Here is a 27920-nt window from a genome sequence, read left to right as displayed (position 1 = left end):
GAGGCAAACAAGAAACATGTAATCACCCAAACAACCGTTTTAGTCCTTTCCCCCTGGATTTGTGTCGTAAGGTAAGAACAGGGCACTTCTACTGCTAGTACTGTATTGTTAACATAACATGTACAGGCTGACTTGTATTCCATACTCTTTCCAAACACCCTGCGATGAACAGATAGCCTACAGTATCTACTTCAAAGGATACACAGGGGGCCGCGAGACTGTTACAATGGGACTTGAAGGTAAAGTGTTGCTTTTACAATCCTAGTCGTTGTAAAGGGGATGTAGCCTATTGCATGCATAGGGACGAATAAGAAAATTAAAGTAATCTTCGTCATTTATCCTATGTAGCTGTGTTATAACAGAAACGTGTTTGTGTGGGGTGGTCATTTATCTGTTGGAGGTAATACATCATCATTCATCACAGTATTTTGAGGGGAATATCCGCAGTAGTCAATGTTTCGTTATTCATGTCTCAAATTTGCTAAAACACAGAGAGAGTTCCCGTTGCTGTGACTTGTGCTATTGTGATTTCTAATCCGATAGGATGCGTTTTACAAGCCACCTCCCTCACCAATGCGCATAGTTTTGTCTGGGGCTAAACATTTCATCATAGGCCACAGCTCTGAAGTAAATTGTCTTGCTGGGCTTTGTTGATTAAATATATTACGAAATCCAGTACATAGATTACCCCAGTGGTCTATTTTATCAAATTATTTTGTATTGGTTTGTCATAGCCCAAAGTCAGGACTAAACCAGCAGTGGGTCACATCTCAGAGCAGATGTATTATATAACAGACACACACCAGTTCATGTCATGGAACTCGGAATCTATTTGCTTGATATATTTAAATCTGTGGTTATTGTTTCAATTTCAGGACACCACACCACAACCCCAGCTCTCACAGGCACAGCATTAGACATCCATCCCCATGTTTCTCAAAAGTCAAATTTCGAAGTGTTTAAGGTTAAGTTCAGGAATTCAATTCTTAAGGTTCGGCATTTAACTCCGAATGGTGAAGGTAAGGGTCAAGGTTTGGGATAGGGCTTAAAACTAAAATATTTAAAACTACTTCCTAATCAGAGGCAGATGCTTACACTCACCCACCAACCCCATCCACAAAGCCCTAGCAAAACCAACATTTACTTGACGGTAACAGTGCTCACTGTTGCCCCTAGGGACCACTTTCCACATCCCCTCCCGAAATGGATGGAAGTCAAATACTTACTTGTAACAAGGGTGATCTGGCTGTGCATGCATGTGTACACGCACACCGACCCACACATATATACACTAACCGTCAAAGGTTTTAGAACACCTACTTATTCAAGGGTTTTCTTTATTTTTAAAAAACTATTTTCTACATTGTAGAATAATGGTGAAGACATCAAAACTATGAAATAAGCAAAAAAGTCTTGAACAAATCAAAATATATTTTATATTCTTCAAAGTAGCCACCCTTTGCCTTGATGACAGTTTTGCACACTCTTGGCATTCTCTCAACCAGCTTCTTCCAGCGTCTTGAAGGAGTTCCCACATATGCTGAGCACTTGTTGGCTGCTTTTCCTTCACCCTGTGGTCCAACTCATCCCAAACCATCTCAATTTGATTGAGGTCGGGTGATTGTGGAGACCAGGTCATCTGATGCAGCACTTCATCACTCTCCTTGGTAAAATAGCCCTTACACAGCCTGGAGGTTTGATAGGTCAATGTCCTGTTGAAAAACAAATGATAGTCCCACTAAGCCCAAACAAGATTGGATGGCATATCGCTGGAGAATGCTGTGGTAGCCATTCTGGTTAAGTGTGCCTTGAATTCTAAATAAACCACAGACAGTGTAGCCAGCAAAGCACCCCCACACCATAACACCTCCTCCTCCATGCTTTACGGTGGGAACTACACATGCAGAGATCATCAGTTCACCCACACCGCATCTCACAAAGACATGACGGTTGGAACCAAAAATCTCCAATTTGGACTCCAGACCAAAGGACAAATTTCCACCGGTCTAATGTCCATTGCTTGTGTTTCTTGGCCCAAGCAAGTATCTTCTTCTTATTGGAGTACTTTAGTTGTGGTTTCTTTGCAGAAATTTGACCCTGAAGGCCTGATTCACGCAGTCTCCTCTAAACAGTTTATGTTGAGATGTCTGTTACTTGAACTCTGTGAAGCATTTATTTGGGCTGCAATTTCTGAGGCTGGTAAGTCAAATGAACTTATCCTCTGCAGCAGAGGTAACTCTGGGTCTTTCCAGATTGACTGACCTTCATGTCTTAAAGTAATGATGAACTGTCATTTCTCTTTGCTTATTTGAGCTGTTACCATATAGGTCTATCTTCTGTATCCCACCCCTACTTTGTCACAACACAACTGATTGGCTCAAACGCATTAGAAGGAAAGAAATTCCACACATTTTCTTTTAACAAGGCACACCTGTTAATTGAAATGCATTCCGGGTGACTACCTCAACAAGTTGGTTGAGAAAATGCCAAGAGTGTGCAAAGCTGTCAAAGGCAAAGGGTGGCTAATTTGAAGAATCTAAAATATTTAGTTTAACACTTTTTTGGTTACTATATGATTCCTTATGTGTTATTTCATAGTTTTGAAGTCTTCAGTATTATTCTATATTAGTAAAAATAAAGAAAAACCCTGGAATGAGTATGTGTGTCAACTTTTGACTGGCACTGTATAAATTACACACACACACACACACACACACACACACACACACACCTGTTGCCAGATCCTTGCAATAGTGTGCAACTGCAGCACGCAATTTGGAGCATTCCTGTGTCTCCGAGCATCCCATTGGTTCCTGCATGAACCTCCACGAGCAACACATCTGCATGCCTGTGTGACACTTTTGAGTGTGCCCGACAAACGGGGGTGAAGGACATTGTGTACCGGTTGCCCCCGCCTCACTCTAGCACAGCAGGCGGGAAGCTGGTGTGACACTGTGTGCTGGCTAACTAGCTAGCTTGCTAGTTAGCAACACTGTGTGCTAGCTTGCTAGGTATTTGGCTGTATATTTATACTAACAATACTGTCTGATTTACCTATCAGATGTCATAGCATAATCAATATTAAGTGATTTGACACAAAATTGCACGTTGAGTTTATGTTTACACTGTTTCAAATTAGGCAAGATTAACTAAAAAGGAAACAAAGGTCTTGTACCAGAGATGAGTCAAATTTGATCTGACTAGCCCAATCAAGCCTTATTAAAATGAATTGAGTTGACCAATTTAATCTGTTACTGTAATTAAATTTGTAGCTTGGGTGTAATTGGACATTGAGTTGGCACGGGAGACGCAGTGAAATGTTCATCGTTTTCAAGAAAGAACAACGTGTCAAATTGGTCGTGATAGGCAGTGTACCAAATGCAACCGGACGCATTGACAGGACCCGTGTGTTACCAGCTCAGCACACAAACAAAACATATTTGGTGGATCTGTCAGTGTCAGACAATATTGTGGCACGTGTGGAGAAACAAGAGATGATCGCCCCTGAAGACAGATACAGTATGAATGAGTTGGCAAAATATCGTTTTTTTGGGGGGGGGGGGTGAAAAGGTTATACCGGACTCTTGCCGTTGTTCTTCCTGTGGCATGTAATGTCACGTAACGCAATGTGTCAGTTTCATCATAGTGTGATTCTGATCCTTGTCCCAGGGGTCAGGGCTATGGCAGATTATAATCGGACCAGGGTTGGTATCTATTCCATTTCAGTTCCAGTCAATTCGGAAGTACACAGAAATTCCAATTCTCTTCAATGCTTTTCAACGAGGAACATTTAGAATTTGAATTTGGCTTACTTTCTGAATTGACCTGAAATGGAATTGACCCCAATCCTGACTCGGACTATACTCTTGACTGAGAAATGGGAGTCGTCAAAGTTCGCTTAGTCAGTGCTAAACTTGAATGAATCCTCCTGGGAGTAGAATGATGGGCCCTACTAGAATCTCTTAGACCATCTTTACACTCAAAATCATCTTGGATGAACCAATACAGAGCCTGTCCCATACTTTAACCTTTCACACTCCAGAACGTTTTGCCATCCTAGTGAACACTGCTCCCTGCTACTGTAGTCTGGATCACTTAGGCCCTATATCCTGTATATTTTCACCACATTCAGAGTGTCATAGATGTGTTCTTATCTTTTCATAATGTAGTTATTTTTCTTGCTAAGTTGTACATGTCAAATTCTGGCATTGCTACAGAAAAAAAGATTTCAGTGACGAGTGACTGAATATGAAATAATGCTGTGAGTTTCGCAGGTATGAAATCAGGAGCATCTCTTTGAAGATAAAGCAGTTTGTATGTGAGAGCGTGTGTTGGGGCAGCTTTCTGTGCTCGTGATGTGAAGAGATAACTGTATCAACACATGTGTGCACGTGTGTGTGTGCATGTGTGCTCACACACACACACACACACACACACACACACACACACACACACACACACACACACACACACACACACACACACACACACACACACACACACACACACACACACACACACACACACACACACACACGTTCATCCAGGTCCCCATCGGGAGATTACGTGAATAATGGCCATTAGGGGCAAAAAATATATAAAAACACTCTAGCAAGCCACGAGTATACATTGCTAGGCACTCGTTTTTAGTTTTCTTGTTGTAAAACCTATTCCAAACCAAAGCACTTAACTTACAGGTCACAGGCAAAGGTTTCCCTGTTTTTCCAAACCTTTCTACATACAACAGCTAAATACATCATAAAAATTATCTGCAGTAATATAATTGTCAAGGTAGATGTTGTATCCTTGATATAACACACAAAGAGGGACGGCTACCTGTCAACATGCTCTTTTGGAATTGTCACGGCCGTCTTCCTGGAAGGAATAAGTGGACCAAAGTGCAGCTCCTAACGAGCGTACATATTCCTTTTATTTATAGAAATGTAGCCAATAAAACAAGGACACGACCGTGAAGCTTAACTTCGGCTATAATGCCTGTAACAAAGTCAACTACCCACAAAACAACAGGGAAAGAAGGCTGCCTAAGTATGATTCCCAATCAGAGACAACGATAGACAGCTGTCCCTGATTGAAAACCATACCTGGCCTAAACAAAGAAATACAAAAAAATAGAACATAGAATGCCCACCCAAATCACACCCTGACCAAACCAAAATAGAGACATAAAAAGGCTCTCTAAGTTCAGGACGTGACAGGAATGCTTGAAAATGATGGTTCAAAGTTATCGGATTTTAGTGCACAATCTGCTCACCTGTTGGATATTGTACTGTCGATAAACAAAATTTGAACTCTATTTCACATTGGACCAGCTATTCCAGTCAGGAATTAATCCGGTGCCAGGATATCAAAATAGTTTTCAATTTTCACTAGTGCTGCACTGTGACATTCTTGTCGGTCGGGTTTATGCAAATTCACCAGGGAAGATCAAGATCATGGATGACTAGCTAAGTCACAGTTGGGATAGCTAATGTTTATTAGCTAGCTATCCAGCTAGCTAATCTTGGGTCCACAGTACAATGGTCAGAAAGGGACTAGCTAGCTATATATGGTCAAATTTGCCGAATTATTTCCATGTGGTAGTTAGCAATATTTTGGTTAGCTAGTTAGCTTGTTGGCTGCAGCACCAATGGCTAGATCGTTTACTTAGTGGGAAACAATATTTCTAGCTAGCTAGCTAACATTCATTGTACACTGAACAAAATCTGAAGACAACATGTAACAATTTCAAGGATTTTATTGAGTTACAGTTCAAATATGTAAATCAGTCAATTTAAATAAATTCAGTAGGCCCGAATCTATGGATTTCACATGACTGTTAATACAGATATGCATCTGTTAGTCACATATACCAAAAAAGAAAGGTAGGGGAGTGGATAAAAAAAACTGTCAGTATGTGGTGTGAGCACCATTTGCCTCATGCAGCACGACACATCTCCTTCACATAGAGTTGATCAGGTTGTTGATTGTGGCTTGTGTAATGTTGTCCCACTCCTCTTCAATGGCTGTGCGAAGTTGCTGGATATTTGCGGGAACTGGAACACGCTGTCGTACACGTCGATCCAGAGCATCCCAAACATGCTCTATGGGTGACATGTCTGGTGGCAATGCAGGGCAAGGAAGAACTGGGATATTTTCAGCTTCCAGGAATTGTGTACAGATCATTGCGATATGGGGCCGTGCATTATCATGCAGAAACATGAGGTGATGGCGGTGGATGAATGGCACGACAATGGGCCTCAGGATCTCGTCGCGGTATCTCCATGAATTCAAATTGCTATCGATAAAATGCAATTGCTTAAGCCTCAGGATCTCGTGACAGTATCCGTCACAGTATCTCTGTGCATTCAAATTGCCATCGATAAAATGCAATTGTGTTCATTGTCCGTAGCTTATGCCTGCCCATAGCATAACCCCACCGCCACCATGGGAACTCTGTTCACAACGTTGACATCAGCAACCGCTCGCCCACACAACATTATACACACTGTCTGCCATTTGTCCGGTCAATTTGAAACTGGAATTCATCTGTGAAGAGCACATTTCTCCAATGTGCAAGTGATCATCGAAGGTGAGCATTTGCCAACTGAAGTCGGTTACAATGCCAATCTGCAGTCAGGTCAAGACCCTGATGAGGACGATGAGTTCCCTATGACGGTTTTTGACAGTTTGTGCAATAATTATTCTGTTGTGCAAACCCACAGTTTCATCAGCTGCCTGGGTGGCTGGTCTCAGAAGATCCTGCAGGTGAAAAAAACTGGATGTGGAGGTCCTGGGCTGACGTGATTACACTTGGTCTGCGGTTGTGAGGCCATTTGGACGCACTGCCAAATTCTCTGAAACAATGATGATTATGTAAGAGAAATGAACATTCAATGACCTGGCAACAGCTCTGGTTGACATTCCTGCAGTCAGCATGACAATTCCGTGCTCCCTCAAAACTTGAGACATCTGTGGCATTGTGTTGTGTGACAAAACTGCACATTTTAGAATGGCCTTTTATTGTCCCCACTACAAGGTGCACCTGTGTAGTGATCATGCTGTTTAATCAGCTTCTTGATAAGCTTTCCTGTCAGGTGGATGGATTACCTTGGCAAAGGAGAAATGCTCAAAAACACGAAATGCTCAAAAATGCTCAAAAACACGAAATTTGAGAGAAACAAAGCTTTTTGTGCATATGGAACATTTCTGGGACCATTTATTTCAACTCATGAAACATGCGACCAACACTTTACATATTGCGTTTATATTTTAGTTCAGTGTACATCTGTTGTGTCATACAACAAGTCTTATCAATTAAAATACACTGTCTGGCTATAGCTATCTAACTAGCTTGATCATATCTCATTATTTGCAGATGAGTCATTATTATTGACATACATGTTTATTTCCCAGATACACAAGTGTCTTCTCACATCATATCAGTATCATTTCTTATCCATAAAATGACTCATAAAAGCCTTGTCTCTAGCTTGTGCTCCTTGCAGTAAGCCATTATTCTTAAATTTTTTGCCCTCAAACGATGTAATCCTTGCATTCTATGGCCAGAAAATCTTCACCAAAAAGCAGAATGTACACCTAAAATGTAGTCAAATACAAAAATGTTGTTGAGACCTATTTAATGAAGCCTAAATTAGCATTATTATGTAGTGTTGTGTTTTTGTTTGTTTTTGTGGAGACCTTTTCCTGCCTTCCTTTAACCATTCAGAAGTCATGCTTAAACTTAACAGTCAAGTCGTTTCTGTTTCAACCCTATCCCAAACCTTAGGCCTTAACTTAACCAGTCAGATTCTCATGCAGGGAAAAGACACTAGTGCATAACTGAGTTTAATAACAATTTTTCAGCGATTCTCATAATGCATTACCATGATTTTTTGTGTGTGTGTGTGCGTGCGTGCGTGCGTGCAAGTGGGTGCTTGCATGTGTGTGAACACATCTGTGCGTGTGTGCGTGTGTGCGTGCGTACGTGTGTATGGAGTATATGTGTGTGGTAGAGGTGGCCGTTAGATATATCCAGCGTTGAGGGAACGTAGCCGGTGTGGAGGAGAGATTGTACAGCAATTACTTTGAGGCCTTGGTCTGGTCAGCTGTGACTCTAATGCCATTTCCAAGAACAATGAGCAGAAAAGGGCTAAAGCCTCAATGATGACACTTAATCGCATTGGAATTCCTTGCCAGGCCTGACCTTGGAAAGATATTAACCACTCGACAAGTGACACCCGGTGCGCGTGTGTGCTTATGTGTGTCTCCCTGCATCTTCGTCTGTGTGTGTCTTTCTGTGCGTGCTTTTGTGCGTGCACATGCATCTAAAATAGTTTTGCGCATTTCAGTCTATAATGTGTAAGTGTGTTTCAGAAAAAAATGGCACGGACATTATAAATAATTTTACGTTTGTTTGTTTAATCGATATTAAGAGATGTGAACTAGTGAAGAGGGCCTTGCGAAAAATGACAGTTGATGCTTTATACACCAACATTCCGCATAGTGACAATTCCCTGTTCATAATTGTAACGTAAAGTTCAGATACAGTATGTGATGCTAAACGTACCCAATTTAAATCGGAGGCGTCTAGAGCGAGAGAGGCATGTTAGCATAAGACATGCACTTAAAGTGGTCGAAGATCGTGAGACAGAGACTGTCTGTGTTGGACAGGAGGCAGACCATTGGGGGGGTGGGGGGGGGGCAGGGATCTGAGGTCTCTAGACCAGTGGTATGTGTGCCACATTGTCTGTTCAATAGAGGCCTTTGAATTTTTAAACAGCATCAGTTACCCCGGACTGTCATTGTTTTGGCACCCTTGGCCTTGGTAAGTGCATATCTGACAGTGTCGGGAGGGACGGATAGTGCTCAGGTGACTTAACTAACTGTGTGTTTTATTAGAAATGAATATCACAACATTAAGGCATTGTTTGTAGAGGGTATGGGCTAACAACGTGTATGTGTGCACACGCTTGCGTGCGTGCGTGCATGCGTGCATGCGTGCGTGCATGCACTCGTGGTGTCTGAGAAAGAGTGCGAAAGAGAGAAAGAAGGAGAGCGATTGCCCACATAGATTCTTCACGCATGAGTAGTTAGTTCTTGTTGTAATGAATGCACCAATCCGCTAAGGTGGAAAATTTGTGTTTCTGCGAGCTCTCCTCCAATGACTGTTTCCTTTCAATCCACATTACCTTATCCTGCATCAGCCATGTTTAATTGAACTCCCTTGGTCTCTACCACGGAGGTGGGTTTCAATGCGAACAAGTAGGGTCTATTGAAATGCTCGAAAGCTCGGCAGCCCTTGGGTGCCCTAAAAGCAGAAGCAAAAAGTCACTTAAGCTGATACTCCTCAATGTGAACAAATGTGTTGTCTGGAAGTTGTCTGGAAGCCAGTGAATAGAGAGAGAAAAGGGTGTTGCTCACCAAAGTGAAATGCTAAAGGCCATGGGACTAATCCGCATAAATCATTGAACACTGCAATGATCTTAGATGGAGAAAATTGGTAGTTCATTTTTTAAATATTTTTTTATGTAACCTTTATTTAACTAGGCATGTCAGTTAAGAACTAATTCTTATTTACATTGACAGCCTACCAGGGAACAGTGGGTTAACTGCCTTGTTCAGGGGTAGAACAACATGTTTTTTACCTTGTCAGCTCAGGAATTTGATCCAGCGACATTTTGGTTTTTGGCTCAACACTCTAACCACTAGGCTACCTGCCGCCCCAAGTTTAACAGAATTTGTTTCTTCAATTTCTCCTTTTTACTGATTTGCATCTACCTCTCCCAGAGTCAGATCCAACAGAGAAAAATTAAATAGTTGTAGTCAGTACAAGCATGAGACAGCATAATTATCGAGTATAATATAATATAATACAAAAAAAGAAACCGAGCTGGATTCAGAAATCTCACAGAGAGAACAAAACTGTCTCTTTTCAAAAAAGCGCTCCCCCCCTCTAATATGGACAGTTGTGTGTCTGACATTCATATGTGCAGCATGCAATAACAACAACAAAAAACTAAAAAGAGCTGCAGACAGCACTGTGGGTTCTGCATGTGAAAAGGCAGAGTAGAGCATTACCATGATAAAGAGACAGCATCAATTAGAACAACGTGGTGTATATGAATCAAAAGGCTTATTAAAATGATGGCGCTAAAGCCCAGGTCACTGAGGCTACAGCTGGAAACAGCTTTGTGTAAGTAGTCCTTGACTTGTTGAATTCATGTCTGGGTTTGCCAGGTCCCCAGTCTGCTATCTCTCTGTCTCTCTCTCTCTCTGTCTCTCTCTCTCTCTGTCTCTCTCTCTCTCTCTCTCTCTCTCTCTCTCCTTACACTTGGCTGTGGAATCCTCGTCTTTCGATTCTATAGTAACGTTAATTCCTCACGGAAGCGTGCAGCGTTTGCCATTTTGTTTTCTAAGAACATAGAGACACCGGTCTCGTATTTCACAAAGACACTTCACAACGTCATGAGATATTCTGACATGTTAGAACACTGACATGGAAATGTATCAATCGCATCCGAGGGTGTTTCAGAAACAGGGTTACTCATGCAGTGTATGTGTCGGTGTGTTAATGTTCCATGTTCCTATCTGTCTGCCTTGTGTTTTGGAGGCCTGCCAGATTGAAGAGGAAGAGCACCTATTTTGCTGAGAGGTAATTGCTACACAGAAGCCTCTGATTGCCAGGATCTTTCACTGGGAACAGTCCCCGGCTCCCCTTTCCACCTACACCCACCAACAACCTGATTACAAATCAACTTATTGATTTGATGAGTGCAAGATGTTTGCTAATAACTGCTCTCATACCATCTGTTAATCTTTGTTGTGATTAAAGAGGTAATCCCAATACCCATTATTCCCAATGACAGAGGCCAGGATCTTTCTCTTACGCAAGGGAGAGCAGCTCCAAGGATATCGGTGATCTCCGACTGCGATTGAGAAATCGTCTCCCGCCTCCCACACAACAAACGTGATACAAACAAGAATTACAACCCTCACTAAAAGTCCATTACCTCTTATAATCACACAAAATGATTTTTCTTAAATATGATAATAAATCACAGGGCGGATCAATAGCCCGAGGACCAACTGCTATGCACTGATAACGTATCAATCAATATTTAGTATTTCGATTTTAATTAATACCCGACCAGCGTCTAGAGGCCTGTTAACAGAGACAAAATATTATCTCTAAAACGAGAGACAATAAATAAATAGATGAAAAGAATAGAACCCTGTTAGCATGCTCAAGTTGCTCCTCATATCTGTCATGGATCAGTTAGTGGCTTAGCTGTGGTTAATGTGCTAGGAAATTATTTAAAAGAGTGGTTGTGTGTGTGTGTGTGTGTGTGTGTGTGTGTGTGTGTGTGTGTGTGTGTGTGTGTGTGTGTGTGTGTGTGTGTGTGTGTGTGTGTGTGTGTGTGTGTGTGTGTGTGTGTGTGTGTGTGTGTGTGTGTGGTGGGAGGGGACAGGCAATGTCAGCATCTACAGAGGGCCATGTCTCCAGAGCATGCTGGGTATTGATGAGGGAAAAGCATCACTATAAGCTCCTGCAGCCAGGATACAAAAACATCCCTACACACACACACACACACACACACCCACATTCTAAAACATCCTTCTTATTGATAGGATTACTATAATCAAATGTACACATGGAAAACCTGTATTTTTTTAATGAACACATGAACTTAAATGAAAGCATCCAGTAAGATCATGGATCACATTGTATTCCAGTTCTTGAGTCTAGTCATTCACATAATTAACATACAACATATATTGCTGAGCCATTCAATTGAGTTCATTATAGTTATACTTAATTTACAGTATACTCCACAGTCTAAATCACACAGACCTAAGGCTTGTCTAAATCACACAGACCTAAGGCTTGTCTAAATCAAACAGACCTAAGGCTTAGCATTAATTGAAGTTCATTTCCTGAACTGCTTTGCACCGTACAGTAAAACCCACAATTAATTTGCCATCGCATGTCTCTACAGAAACACTTAAGGAAATAGTTTCAGAGGATTTAGTCATTACATCCTGAGCATGTTGCATGCACGCTTTAAAGAAGGGGTGAACGGGGTAATCTTTCCTTAAGGTTTTAACTGGTAAATCACTGCTTAAACATAGGACTGCCAACTGTTTTCAATTGGATTGCCACCACTGACATTTGCAATTGCAATCCTTTTTCTTGATAAAGAGATTCAAATAGTACAGCGTTGAGCATGGTGTATGGTTGCCACAGGCTGAATATACAGTGGATTCAGAAAGTATTCAGACCCCTTCCCTTTTTCCACATTTTGTTATGTTACAGCCTTAATCTAAAATGGATGATATTCCCAAAAAAATCCTCATCAATCTACACACAACACCCTATGATGACAAATAGAAAACCATTTTTTATACAGAAAAAAACAGAAACCTTATTTACATAAGAATTCAGACCCTTTGTTATGAGACTTGAAAATTAGCTCAGGTGCATCCTGTTTCCAATGATCATCCTTGAGATGTTTCGACCACTTGATTGAAGTCCACATGTGGTAAATTCAATTGATTGGACATGATTTGGAAAGCTACACACCTGTCTATATAAGGTCCTACAGTTGACAGTGCACGTCAGAGAAAAAAACCAAGCCATGAGGTCGAAGGAATTGCTCGTAGAGCTCCGAGACAGGATGGTGTCGAGGCACAGATCTGGGGAAGGGTACCAAAAAATGTCTGCAGCATTGAAGTTTGGACCCACCGAGATTCTTCCTAGAGCTGGTCTCCTGGACAAACTGAGAAATCGTGGTAGAAGGGCCTTGATTAGGGAGGTGACCAAGAACCCTATGGTCACTCTGACAGAGCTCCAGAGTTCCTCTGTGGAGATGGGAGAACCTTCTAGAAGGACAACTGTCTCTGCAGCACTCCACCAATCAGGCCTTTATGGTAGAGTGGCCAGACGGAAGCCATTCCTCAGTAAAAAGCACATGACAGCTTGCTTGGAGTTTGCCAAAAGGTACCTAAAGGACTCTGTGTCACACCCTGACCTTAGAGCTATTTATGTCTCTATTTTGGTTTGGTCAGGGTGTGATTTGGGTGGGCATTCTATGTTCTTTTTTCTATGTTTTTGTATTTCTTTGTTTTGGCTGTGTATGGTTCTCAATCAGGGACAGCTGTCTATCATTGTCTCTGATTGGGAACCATACTTAGGTAGCTTTTTCCCACATGGTTTTTGTGGGTAGTTAATTTCTGTTTAGTGTTTTGCACCTTGCAGGACTGTTTCGGCTTCGGTTATTCTCTTTGTTATTTTTGTTATAGTGTTCAGTTAAAATAAAAAGCATGAACACTTATCACGCTGCGCTTTGGTCCGATGATTCCGCTTCCTCTTCTTCAGACGACGAAAACCGTGACACTCGGACCATGAGAAACAAGATTCTCTGTTCTGATGAAACCAAGATTGAACTCTTTGTCCTGAACGCTCTGTGTCATGTCTGGAGGAAACCTGGCACCATCCCTACGTTGAAGCCTGGCGGTGGCAGCATCATGCTGTTGGAATGTTTTTTAGCGGCAAGGACTGGGAGACTAGTCAGGATTGAGGGAAAGATGAACGGAGCAACGTACAGAGAGATCCTTGAAGAAAACCTGCTCCAGAGTGGTCAGGACCTCAGACTGGGTCAAAGGCTCACCTTCCAACAGGACAATGACCCAAAGCACACAGCGAAGGCAACGCCAAAGTGGATTCGGGACAAGTCTCTGAATGTCCTTAAGTGGCCGACCCAGAGCCCGGACTTGATCCCGATCAAACATCTCTGGAGAGACCTGAAAATAGTTGTGCAGTGACGCTCCCCATCCAACCTTATAGAAGAATGGAAGAAACTCCCCAAATAGAGGTGTGCCAAGCTTGTAGCATCATATCCGAGAAGAATCAAGGCTGTAATCACTGCAAAGGTGCTTCAACAAAGTACTGAGTAAATGGTATACTTATGTAAATCCAATATTTCCGTTTTAGTTTCTTAATAACATTTCTGAAAACCTGTTTTTGCTTTGTAATTTCAAGGTATTGTGTTACAATTGATTTAATCAATTTTAGAATAAGGCTGTAACCTAACAAAATGTGGAAAAAGTTAGGGATCCAAATACTTTCCAAATGCACTGTAAGAGCTACTGAAGGACAACATTTGTCTGAAGCTGGCTGTATACAGTACCAGCAAAAGTTTGGACACACCTACTGGTTCCATTCCATTTTTAAAACTATTTTCTACGTTGTAGAAGAATAGTGAAGACATCAAAACTATGAAATAACACATATGGAATCATGTAGTAACCAACAAATTGTTAAACAAATCTTCAAAGTAGCCAACATTGGCCATAAATCTTCTTCAGGATTGGTGTGTCCTCTGCTGGATGGTTGAGGTAACGTAGGCTAATGCGATTAGCATGAGGTTGTAAGTACCAAAAACGTTTCCCAGGACATAGACATATCTGATATTGTCAGAAAGCTTAAATTATTGTTAATCTAACTGCACTGTCCAGTTTACAGTAGCTATTACAGTGAAATAATACCATGCTATTGTTTGAGGAGAGTGCACAGTTTTGAACATGAAAATGTATTAATAAACAAATTAGGCACATTCGGGCAGTCTTGATACAAAAGTTGGAACAGAAATGCAATGATTCATTGGATCACACTAACATTTTGCACGTACACTGCTGCCATCTAGTGGTCACTATCTAAATTGCACCTGGGTTGGAATAATACGTTATGGCCTTTCTCTTGCATTTCAAAGATGATGGGACAAATAAAATACAAATAAATGGTTGGTTTTTTCTTTGTATTATCTTTATCCAGATCTAATGTGCTATATTCTCCTACATTCCTTTCACATTTCCACAAACTCAAAGTGTTTCCTTTCAAATGGTACCGAGAAAATGCATATCCTTGCTTCAGGGCCTGAGCAACAGGCAGTTCGATTTGGGTATGTCATTTTAGGAGATCATTTACAAAAGGGGCCAATCCTTAAGACGCAGTTTTTCACATTCTTGGCATTCTCTCAACCAGCTTCATGGGGTAGTCACCTGGAATGCATTTCAATGCATTTCAATTAGCAGGTGTGCATGTTAATTTGTGGAATTTCTTTCCTTCTTAATGCGTTTGAGCCAGTCAGTTGTTTTGTGACAAGGTAGGGGTGGATAGCCCTATTTGGTAAAACACTAAGTCAATATTATGGCAAGAACAGCTCAAATAAGCAAAGAGAAACGACAGTCCATCATTACTTTAACCTCTCTGGGATAGGGGGCAGTATTTTTACATCCGGAAGAAAAGCGTTCCCAAAGTAAACTGCTTGCTACTCAGGCCCAAAAGCTAGTATATGCATAGTATTAGTAGATTTGAATAGAAAACACTGAAGTTTCTAAAACTGTTTGAATAATGTCTGTGGGTATAACAGAACTGATTTAGCAGGCGAAACTCCGAGCACAATCCATCCAGGGAAATCTGTTTTCCATTAGATTTCTATGGCAAGCCCATTTTAATAGAAATATGGTTGCAGTTCCTATGGCTTCCACTAGATGTCAACAGTCTATAGAATTTGGTTGATGTTTTTCATTTGAGTATTGAAGAAGTAGCCCTTTCCTTTCTGGTAGTCGAGCCAAGTGGACTCTTGTTTGGGGAGCGCGTCCTGAAGCTCGCTCCACTTTGATTTTATCAGCTATTGAACACTGTTTATCCCATCTTTTAAATTGTATCGATTATTTACATTTTAAAATACCTAAAGTTGGATTAGGAAAGTTGTTTGAAATGTTTGGAACGGAGTTGGAACCGGTGTTTTACTGAATCAAATGCTCCAAGTAAATGGACATTTTGGGAATATAACGACGGAATTAATCGAACAAAAGGACCATTTGTGATGTTTATTGAACATATTGGAGTGCCAACAGAAGAAGATCTTCAAAGGTAAGGCATGAATTATATCGTTATTTCTGACTTTTGTGTCGCTCCTGGCGGATTGAAATATGATTGACATGTGTTTGTTTTATGGGGTACTGTCCTCAGACAATAGCATGGTTTGCTTTCGCCGTAAAGCCTTTTTGAAATCTAACAAGGTGGCTGGATTAACAATAAATTAAGCTTTATTTTGGTGTATTGCACTTGTGATTGTATGAAAGTTAAATATTTCTAATAACTCATTTGAATTTGGCGCTCTGCCATTTCACCGGAATTTGTCAAATCGATCCCGTTAACGGGATATGATCCATAAGAAGTTTTTAAGACATGAAGGTCAGTCAATCTGGAAAATGTCAAGAACTTTGAAAGGTTCTTCCAGTGCAGTCACAAAAACCATCAAGCGCTATGATTAAACTGGCTCTCAAGAGGACCGACACATGAAGAATCTCAAATATAACATATTTTTGGATCTGTTTAAAACTTTTTGGGTTATTACATGATTCCATATGTGTTATTTTGTGTTTTTCATGTCTTCACTATTATTATACAATGTAGAAAATAGTAAAAATAAAGAAAAACCCTTGGATGACTTGGTGTCCAAACTTTTGACTGGTACTGTATGTCTGGGCTTCCTTGGATTTATTTTATGTTTTTTTATGTAGACTTAAAAAAATGTTTTACAGTTTTATTCTGACACATTAATGACACATGGCATGTCTGAGTAATTTGTGTTTCTGATGAGGCTAGTGTCAATCTACACTACCGTTCAAATGTTTGGGGTCACTTAGAAATGTCCTTGTTTTTGAAAGAAAAGCTCATTTGTTGTCCATTAAAATAACATCAATTTGATCAGAAATACAGTGTAGACATTGTTACTATTGTAGCTGGAAACGGCAGATTTTTAAAGACTTTCTTTTAAAATTTGTCAGTCTATTCTTGTTCTGAGAAATGAAGGCTATTCCATGCGAGAAATTGCCAAGAAACTGAAGATTTCGTACAGCGCTGTATACTACTCCCTTCACAGAACAGCGCAAACTGTCTCTAACTAGAATAGAAAGAGGAGTGGGAGGCCCCGGTGCACAACTGACGCCTTTCTGGTCCTCAACTGGCAGCTTCATTAAATAGTACCCACAAAACACCAGTCTCAACATCAACAGTGAAGAGGAAACTCCGGGATGCTGGCCTACTAGGCAGAGTTGCAAAGAAAAAGCCATATTTCAGACTGGCCAATAAAAAGAAAAGATTAAGATGGACAAAAGAACGCAGACACTGGACAGAGGAACTCTGCCTAGTAGGCCAGCATCCCGTAGTCGCCTCTTCACTGTTGATGTTGAGACTGGTGTTTTGTGGGAATTGCCAATTGAGGACCAGTGAGGCGTCTGTTTCCATATGGACAATGTCTGGGATGTTTTATTATAGCTCATTAAATGCGGGGCCAACACTTTATATGTTGTGTTGACATTTTTGTTCAGTAAATATTTAATTTTATTTCTGTATAGCAGCAATTAATATTTTACACTGTAAATGAAATGTAAATCAGTGTGCAAATTATAGGCTAAATATGCTAAACTAATTATTCAATTTAAATGATACAAATTCCAACATGCCAGGGCATTAAACAATTGACATAAAGAAAAAAACGTTACATTTTTTTTTATTAAACACTTTTTTAAACAACATTATAAAGTAAAATAACATATTGTACAGTCACACTTTATTTGGATAGTCCGGATAGTCCGTCTGTGCTCTGTCATACTATCAATACACTATCTGTTGATAAGCAACTGCTTTCTAAGATTATGGTTAGGTTTAGGGTTAGGTTTAAAGTAGCGGTTAAAGTTAGGGTTAGGGCTAGGATTAGTGTTAATAGATAGTTAATTTAAATGTTACTGATAGTCTGTAGACTACAGATGGACAATCCAAAATAAGTGCTATTGTCACATATTGAGTGATGTGTATTGAGAGATCACAGCAGAGTTGTGAGTTAGAGTGGTTCAGATGTGGACAGAGGAGCCGGATTGGTAGCTGGGTGGGTGTGTGGAGACTGGAGCTGGGGGCTGTAGGAGTGGCAGCTTGGCCAGGACATGACCTCTCTCCCTGGGAAGGCAGGGAGGTTGGTCTGGGCTAAGCGGAGAGACTGCAGGGCGCTTGGGGTTACCGCTGGGTTTAAGTGTCTCAAGGCTGTCTGACCTTTTGTAGGTCAGCTGGCTATTAGGCCATAACTAGTGCAGGCTGCACACACACACACGCACTAAAGCACGCAACCACCAAGGCACACACACACAGACACCCTCTCTCTCTCTCCCCCTACCCCACAGTCCTAACACCCAAGTAGGGGCAGTAAAGGGTCATCTACAAACAGGCCTCCACATCACAGCTCACGATCATCAAAACATAGATGAAGGCGATCAAAAGTACACAACATGTTATGTGGAATCGTATAGCCTGAACATGGCGCCTACTACCAAAAACGACTTGGAATAATATGGGTTGTTGCTGTTGAGAGACAAAGAAGGAGCACAGCCACTGTGTTTTCTTGTAAAGCTCCATCACCTAGAGACTAGAGCTGATTGGTCAATCCTTATTAATCCCTACTCACTATTCTCAGGACAGAATGCCAAGGGTCGCTGCAAGGGGTTGGCCTCCTTAGCCTTATGAGTCAGCTGTCTACTGCATTACTGTAATTGATTAATTGCATTTTGTAAGACAACTCATGAAAGCCCAGTGCACTATTCAGTTATGCTAAAAAAAATATTGAATCGATTTTAGAATAAGGCTATAACGTAACAAAATGTGGAAAAAGTTAAGGAATCTGAATACTTTCCAAATGTACTTTCATTTAAGAGCTACTGAAGGCCACCATTTGTCCAAAGCTGGCAATATGGTTCCATTCCATTTTTTAAAAAAAATCTTCATTGTAGAAGAATAGTGAAGACATCAAAACTATGAAATAACACATGGAATCATGTAGTAACCAAAAAATTGTTAAACAAATCAAAATATAGTTAATATTTGAGATTCTTCAAAGTAGCCGCATTATGACAGCTTTGCACACTATTGGCATTCTCTCAACCAGCTTCATGAGGTAGTCACCTGGATTGTATTTCAATTAGCAGGTGGGCCTGTTAATTGGTGGAATTTCTTTCCTTTTTAATGTGTTTGAGCCAGTCAGTTGTGTTAAGATAGGGGTGGTATACAGAAGATAGTCCTATTTGATAAAAGACCAAGTCAATATTATGGCAAGAACAGCTCAAATAAGCAAAGAGGACGACAGTCCATCATTACTTTAAGACATGAAGGTCAGTCAATCTGGAAAATGTCAAGAACTTTTAAAGTTTCTTCAAGTGTAGTCACAAAAATGATCAAGCGCTATGATGATACTGGCACTCATGAGGACTGCCACAGGAAAGGAAGACCCAGAGTTATCTCTACTGCAGAGGATAAGTGCATTAGAGTTACCAGCCTCAAGTAATGCTTCAAAGAGGAGACTGCGTGAATCAGGCATTCATTGTCAAATCAAGTCAAATCAAATTGTATTTGTCACATGCGCCGAATACAACAGGTATAGACCTTACAGTGAAATGCTTACTTACAAGCCCTTTAAAAAAAAGTTTTATTGAACCCCTCCACTGCCACTCTTCGAAGGACAAATATCTTTGTTTCTTTTTTTACAGATTTCTTGCTACATATACAGCACATACATTTTACCTACAGTGAGGGAAAAAAAGTATTTGATCCCCTGCTGATTTTGTATGTTTGCCCACTGACAAAGAAATGATCAATCTATAATTTTAATGGTAGGTTTATTTGAACAGGGAGAGACAGAATAACAACAAAAAAATCCAGAGAAACGCATGTCAAAAATGTTATAAATTGATTTGCATTTTAATGAGGGAAATAAGTATTTGACCTCCTCTCAATCTGAAAGATTTCTGGCTCCCAGGTGTCTTTTATACAGGTAACGAGCTGAGATTAGGAGCACACAAGGGAGTGCTCCTAATCTCAGTTTGTTACCTGTATAAAAGACACCTGTCCACAGAAGCAATCACCATGGCCAAGACCAAAGAGCTCTCTAAGGATGTCAGGGACAATATTGTAGACCTACACAAGGCTGGAATGGGCTACAAGACCATCGCAAGCAGCTTGGTGAGAAGGTGACAACAGTTGGGGCGATTATTCATAAATGGAAGAAACACAAAAGAACTGTCAATCTTCCTCTGCCTTGGGCTCCATTCAAGATCTCACCTCGTGGAGTTGCAATGATCAGGAGAATGGTGAGAAATCAGCCCAGAACTACAAGGGAGGATCTTGTCAATGATCTCAAGGCAGCTGGGACCATAGTAACCAAGAAAACAATTGGTAACACAATACGCCATGAAGGACTGAAATCCTGCAGCGCCCGCAAGGTCCCCCTGCTCAAGAAAGCACATATACACGCCCGTCTGAAGTTTGCCAATCAACATCTGAATGATTCAGAGGACAACTGGGTGAAAGTGTTGTGGTCAGATGAGACCAAAATGGAGCTCTTTGGCATCAACTCAACCCGCCGTGTTTGGAGGAGGAGGAATGCTGCCTATGACCCCAAGAACACCATCCCCAACGTCAAACATGGGCTTTGACTAGGACCTTCCAAGACATTTAAATGTTTCCCCTTAAACAACTGGAGTGTTGCTTTAGCAGTATGTTTAGGGTCATTGTCCTGCTGGAAGGTAGAACTCCGTCCCAGTCTCAAATCTCTTGAAGACTTGAACAGGTTTCCCTCAAGAATTTCCCTGTATTTAGCGCCATCCATCATTCCCTCAATTCTGACCAGTTTCCCAGTCCCTGCCTAGGAAAAACATACCCACAACATGATGCTGCCACTATCATGCTTCACTGTGGGGATGTTGTTCTCGGGGTGATGAGAGGTGTTGAGTTTGCACTAGACATAGAGTTTTCCTTGATGGCCAAAAGCTCAATTTTAGTCTCATCTAACCAGAGTACCTTCTTCCATATGTTTGGGGAGTCTCCAACATGCCTTTTGGCAAACACCAAATGTGTTTGCTTATTTTTTTCCTTTAAGCAATGGCTTTTTTTCTGGCCACTTCTGTAAAGCCCAGCTCTGTGGAGTGTACAGCATAAAGTGGTCCGCTGTGGAGCTTTGCAGGTCCTTCAGGTTTATCTTTGGTCTCTTTGTTGCCTCTCTGATTAATGCCCTCCTTGCCTGGTCTGTGAGTTTTGGTGGGCGGCCCACTCTTGGCAGTTTTGTTGTGGTGCCACATTCTTTCTATTATTTAATAATGGATTTAATGGTGCTCCGTGGGATGTTCAAAGTGTCTGATCTTTTTTTATAACCCAACCCTGATCTGTACATCTCCAGAACTTTGTCCCTGGCCTGTTTGGAGAACTCCTTGGTCTTCATGGTGCTGCTTGCTTGGTGGTGCTCCTTGCTTAGTGATTTTGCAGACTCTGGGGCCTTTCAGAACAGGTGTATATATACTGAGATCATGTGACAGATCATGTGACACTTAGATTGTACAAAGGTGGACTTTCTTTAACTAATTATGTGACTTCTGAAGGTAATTGGTTGCACCAAATCTTATTTAGGGGCTTCATAGGAAAGTGGTGAATACAAATGCATGCACCACTTTTCCGTTGTATTTTTTTAAATATATTTTGAAACAAGTAATTTTTTTCATTTCACTTCACCAATTTGGACTATTTCAGGTATGTCCATTACATGAAATCCAAATAAAAATGTATTTAAATTATAGGTTGTAACGCAACAAAATAGGAAAAATGCCAAGGGGGGTGAATACTTTTGCAACTGTACATTTTACATACAGTACATGGTACTTTTTTATATAACAACAATACATTACCAACTCTTTAATCCCAACCCTCAGCCACTCTCAGCCCATCCCACCTATAACCATAGACCACCCTGGTTTCCATGTGCCATATATTTTTCAATTGTGCTGTGACGTTTTACAACATTTTAAAATCTTTCTAATCATATATTATCCACAGATTGTGAGCTAAAGATGAAAACCGTTCCCACGAGTATTAATATATTATTTATTGACTGGCTAAGGCTTTCCAGATCGCCCAACACTACTAATTGTAAGGTTAATTTTAGGTGCATGTTGTAATTTTTTAACCATTCTTAACCTGTGACCAGAAACAAGCTACAGTTGGAAGTCGGAAGTTTACATACACCTTAGTCAAATACAATTAAACTCAGTTTTTCACAATTCCTGACAATAAATCTACGTAACAATTTCCGGTCTTAGGTCAGTTAGGATAACCACTTTATTTTAAGAATGAGAAATGTCAGAATAATGCTAGAGAGAATGATTTATTTCAGCTTTTATTTCTTTCATCACATTCCCAGTGGGTCAGAGGTTTACATATACTCAATTAGTATTTGGTATTGTTGCCTTTAAATTGTTTAACTTGGGTAAAACTTTTCGGGTAGCCATCCACAAGCTTCCCACAATAAGTTGGGTGAATTTTGTCCCATTCCTCCTGACAGAGCTGGTATAACTGAGGCCTCCTTGCTCGCACATGCTTTTTCAGTTCTGCCCACAAATGTTCTATAGGATTGAGGTCAGGGCTCTGTGATGGCCACTCCTCATGATGCCATCTATTTTGTGAAGTGCACCAGTCCCTCCTGCAGAACAGCACCCCCACAACATGATGCCGCCACCCCTGTGCTTCACGGTTGGGATGATGTTCTTCGGCTTGCAAGCCTCCCTCTTTTTCCTCCAAACATAATGATGGTCATTATGACCAAACAGTTCTATTTTTGTTTCATCAGACCAGGGCATTTCTCCAAAATGTACGATCTTTGTCCCCATGTGCAGTTGTAAACAGTAGTCTGGCTATTTTATGGCGGTTTTGGAGCAGTGGCTTCTTCCTTGCTGAGCGGCCTTTCAGGTTATGTCAATATAGGACTCGTTTTACTGTGGATATAGATACTTTTATGGATGTTTCCTCCAGCATCTTCACAAGGTCCTTTGCTGTTATTCTGGGATTGAGTTGCATTTTTCGCATCAAAGTACGTTCATCTCCAGGAGACAGAACGCGTCTCCTTCCTGAGTGGTATGACGGCTGCGTGGTCCCATGGTGTTTATACTTGCGTACTATTGTTTGTACATATGAACATGGTACCTTCAGGTGTTTTGAAATTGCTCCCAAGCATGAACCCGACTTGTGGAGGTCTACAATTTTTTTGCTTGACTGATTTCTTTTGATTATCCCATGATGTCAAGCAATGTCAAGCACTGAGTTTGAAGGTAGGCCTTGAAATGCATCCACAAGTACACCTCCAATTGACTCAAATGATGTCAAATAGCCTATCAGAAGATTCTAAAGCCATGACATAATTTTCTGGAATTTTCCAAGCTGTTTAAAGGCACAGTCAACTTGGTGTATGTAAACCTCTGACCCACTGGAATTGTGAATCAGTGAAATAATCTGTCTGTAAACAATTGTTGAAAAAATGACTTGTGTCATGTACAAAGTAGATATCCTAACCAACTTGCAAAAAATATAGTTTATTAACAAGAAATTTGTGGAGTGGTTGAAAAATGAGTTTTAATGACGCCAACCTAAGTGTATGTAAACTTCCGACTTCAACTGTAGGTGTTCCTTTTGTCCAGGTGGGAAAGGGCAGTGTTGAGTGCAATAGAGATTGCATCATCTGTGGATCTGTTGTGTCGGTGTTCAAATTGGAGTGGGTCTTGGGTTTCTGGGATAATGGTGTTGATATGAGTCATGACAAGCCTTTCAAAGCGCTTGGCGGCTACAGATATGAGTGCTACAGGTCGGTAGTCATTTAGGCAGGTTACCTTAGTGTTCTTGGGCACAGGGACTATGGTGGTCTGCTTAAAACATTTTGGTATTACAGATTCAGACAGGGAGAGGTTGAAAATGTCAGTGAAGACACTTGCCAGTCGGTCAGCACATGCTCAGAGTACACATACTGGTAAGCAGTCTGGCCCCGCGGACTTGTGAATTTCGACCTGTTTAAAGGTCTTGCTCTTATCAGCTAAAGAGAGCTTGATCACACAGTCATCTGGAACACCTGATGCTCTCATGCATGCTTCGGTGTTTCTTGCCTTGAAGTGAGCATAGAAGTAATTTAGCTCGTCTGGTAGTTTCGAGTCGCTGGGTAACTCGCGGCTGTACTTCCATTTTGTAGTCTGTAATAGTTCTCAAGCCCTGCCACATCCGACGAGCCTCGGAGCCGGTGTAGTACAATTTAATCTTAGTCCTATATTGACACTTAGCCTGTTTGATGGTTCATCGGAGGGCATAGCAGGGTTTCTTATCAGCGTCCGGGTTAGAGTCCCACTCCTTGAATGCGGCAGCTCTACCCTTTAGCTCAGTGCGGACATTGCCTGTAATTCATGGCTTCTAGTTGGGGTATGTACGTACGGTCACAGTGGAGACATCACCGATGCACTTGTTGATGAAGCCAGTGACTGATATGGTGTACTCCTTAATGACTCCGGAAGAATCCTGGAACATATTCCAGTCTCTACTAGCAAAACAGTCCTGTAGCTTAGCATAAATCGGATTTAAGTTTCCCTACATTAAAGTCCATGGCCAGTAGAAGTGCCACCCCTGGATGAGCATTTTCCTGTTTGCTTATAGCCATATACAGCTCATTGAGTGCAGACTTCGTGCCAGCATCGGTTTGTGGTGGTAAAAAGACATCTACGAAAAATATAGATGTGGTCTACATCTTATCATGAGATACTCTACCTCAGGTGAGCAAAACCTTGAGACTTCCTTACTATTAGATTTCATGCACCATCTGTGATTTACAAATATACATAGACCGCCACCTCTTGTCTTACCGGAGGCAGCTGTTCTATCTTGCCGATGCAGCATAAAACCCACCAACTTTATTTTATCCATGTCGTAATTCAGCCACGACTCGGTGAAATATAAGATATTACAGTTTTTAATGTCCTGTTGGTAGGATATTCGTGATCGTAGCTCGTCTATTTTGTTATCCTGTTATTGTATGTTGGCTAATAGTACTGATGGTAGAGGCAGATTAACCATTCGCCGTCAGATCCTTACAAGACATCCCGACCTCCTTCCCCGATATCTCTGTCTCTTTCTCCTTCCGAATGACTGGGATGTTGTTCTTGTCGGGTGTCTGAAGTATATTGTTTGTGTCCAACTCATTAAAGAAAAAATCTTCTTCCAATATGAGGTGGGTCGCTGTCCTGATATCCAGAAGCTCTTTTCAGTCATTAGAGACAGAGGCAGAAACATTATGTACAAAATCAGTTACAAATAACGAAGAAAAAAAAACACACACAATAGCACAATTGGTTAAGAGACCGTAAAACGGCAGCCGGTGCCATTCAAAAAAAAAATGCTGCAAAGAAGCCACTACCAAAGGACAGCAATAAGAAGAAGACTTACTTGGGCCAAGAAACACGAGCAATGGACATTAGACCGGTGGAACTCTGTCCTTTGGTCTGATGAGTCCAAAGATTTTTGGTTCCAACAGCCGTGTCTTTGTGAGATGCAGAGTAGGGGAAGGGATGATCTCAGCATGTGGGGTTCTCACTGTGAAACATGGAGGAGGAGGTGTTATGGTGTGGGGGTGCATTGCTCGTGACACTGTCTGTGAAATCATTTTGAATTCAAGGCACACCTAACCAGCATGGCTTCCACAGCATTCTGCAGCGATACGCCATCCCATCTCGGTTGCGCTTAGTGGGACTATCATTTGTTTTTCAACAGGACAATGACCCAACACACCTCCAGGCTATATAAGGGCTATTTGACCAAGAAGGAGTGATAGAGTGCTGCATCAGATGATCTGGCCTCCACAATCAGCCGACCTCAACTCAATTGAGATGGTTTGGGATGAGTTGGACTGCAGAGTGAAAGAACAACAGCCAACAATTGCTCAGCATATGTGGGAACTCCTTCAAGAATGTTGGAAAAGCATTCCTCATGTTGGAAAAGCATTCCTCACTGTTTGAGAGAATGCCAAGAGTGTGCAAAGCTGTCATCAAGGCAAAGGGTGGCTACTTTGAAGAATCTCAAGTATAAAATATATTTTGATTTGATTAAAACCTTTTGGGTTACTACATGATTGCCTATGTGTTATTTCATAGTTTGACGTCTTCATTATTATTCTACAATGTAGAAAATAGTAGAAATCAAGAAAAACCCTTGAATGAGTAGGTGTGGTCAAACTTTTGACTGATACTGTATATGGGTCAGGGTTAGGGTCATGCCTCTGTTTGAGGATTTTACACATGTTTGTACATGCATAACATTTACTTAGTCAGTCACCTGGACAAAAAATAATTGGCTAGGATTGTTATACTTTTGCTTTCACGTCCATATTGGGAGGAGAATGTAGCCATGGTTGCTGAACCAATTTGGGACTATAAATCATTGAAATCTTCAGGAAATGCCAACGTTTTTTCTACAAAATCTATTCATGTGAACCATTACGGTACATGTTCTTTGTAAGTGTTGTGCTTTCAAAAATAGTTCTTCAGATAAGTGCTTTTACAGTGGGTGTGTCATCTTTTCCCAAACACTATGGTGAATCTGTTGTTTTGTGAAGGTCAAATACTATCATATGATCCAAGCCTAGCTCCTCTCTGAGAACATGGCACTGGCTTTGGACACTGTCCATGTCAGGCTACTGTAGGTCAAAGAAATCAAATACATTCATGGAACGGGCCAGGTAACACCTCACTTCCAAACCCACAGCTCTTAAAGGGAAATCACACCCAACCAGCACTCTCATGAAACTAATACCTGTTTGTGGTGTGTGTGTGTGTGTGTGCACGTGTGCGTTTGTGTATCTGTGTGTGTGCCTGTGTATGTGTGTGCATGCGTGTATACGTGTGTGAAGGCACCTGCCACCATGAATACTCAGGAGCCAAAAGGCTAAGACACTGCTAAAATTGAAATACAGTAAGGGGTGGAAGGAAAGAGAGAGAGAGAGAAAAAGGATAGTGAAAGTAAGAAAATACAGAAATGAAGGTGAGGGGGGAGAGAGAAAAGACAGTGGGGAGAGGTTGGGTGACAGGCAGCTGTGGAGACAGGGTTGTTAGTTTATGTAGGCTGCGGGCTGAGTCGACTGGAAAATTTTGATCACTTTAATTTACTATATCCAGCGCAGCCACTCTCCCTGTCCAGTGCTTTTATCAAGCCCGGTGAGCTGCTATTGATTTTTTTATTTTCTGCTCAGGATAAGAAGACAGAGAGTTAGGGAGCTCTAGTGAATGGAGAACTTTCCTCAGATTGCTGCTATTCTCCAGCTTATTGCATCCTGTCGTTTGTAGTTTCAGATGATGTCCAGTACGGCACGGCTGCTCCAGCCAATAAACAAGGTGACTAACAATGGAAGTGGACCAGGAATGAAGAGAGGGAGACAGGGTATAACCTCACAACACTCAGCAGGGAGAAGGGGGGGGGGGTGCAACGTGTATCAAATACAAATGGTTTTATGCATCTGTAGTCTATTTTGGAATGATTAACATGTTGTGTAGTTCTGTGTACATCATTTTGATCTGACCATAAGAGGATATTAGATTGTTTTAAAGAAATATTTAGGGGTCTTAAAAAATGTATTGTTTTCTTTACATTCTTGGGAATATCAAAGTGACATTCATTTAACAGATATAACAAATTAGTTGATTTTAATATACAAAATGGAAGAGGCAGGATAATGGAAATGATTTATTTCCCAGGAGGAAGTTTCACAAGTCCCATGATAGAATTAAATGATTTTAGGACTGAAGGCAAAAAGACTATTGAACTCTTATGTGTGTATGTATATTGGTGTGCCTCTTTGTGTGTCTGTGTGTCTCCTTGAGCAAAATTCATTATCACCTTTGCCCCACAGAAAATGCAATTAATTGTGGAAATAATGATTTTCTCCAAACTGAAATTAGACTTTTATTTCTTTCCCCAATTCATGGCTTATTGAGAACCTTGATATTAAAATTGTTGTACATTT

The 27920-nt window shown here is 41.0% G+C and overlaps 1 long non-coding RNA gene across 1 annotated transcript; it reads left to right on the top strand.

The window, feature by feature from the left end:
- Positions 1-27920, top strand: LOC109864479 (uncharacterized). Its single transcript, XR_002251457.2, has 3 exons — positions 1-71; positions 173-239; positions 27244-27920. It is a non-coding gene; the product is annotated as an uncharacterized LOC109864479 (long non-coding RNA).

This window comes from Oncorhynchus kisutch, linkage group LG2, assembly GCF_002021735.2.
Source record: "Oncorhynchus kisutch isolate 150728-3 linkage group LG2, Okis_V2, whole genome shotgun sequence".
In the NCBI taxonomy this organism is placed as follows: domain Eukaryota; kingdom Metazoa; phylum Chordata; class Actinopteri; order Salmoniformes; family Salmonidae; genus Oncorhynchus; species Oncorhynchus kisutch.
This window is presented reverse-complemented; position numbering and strand designations above follow the sequence as displayed.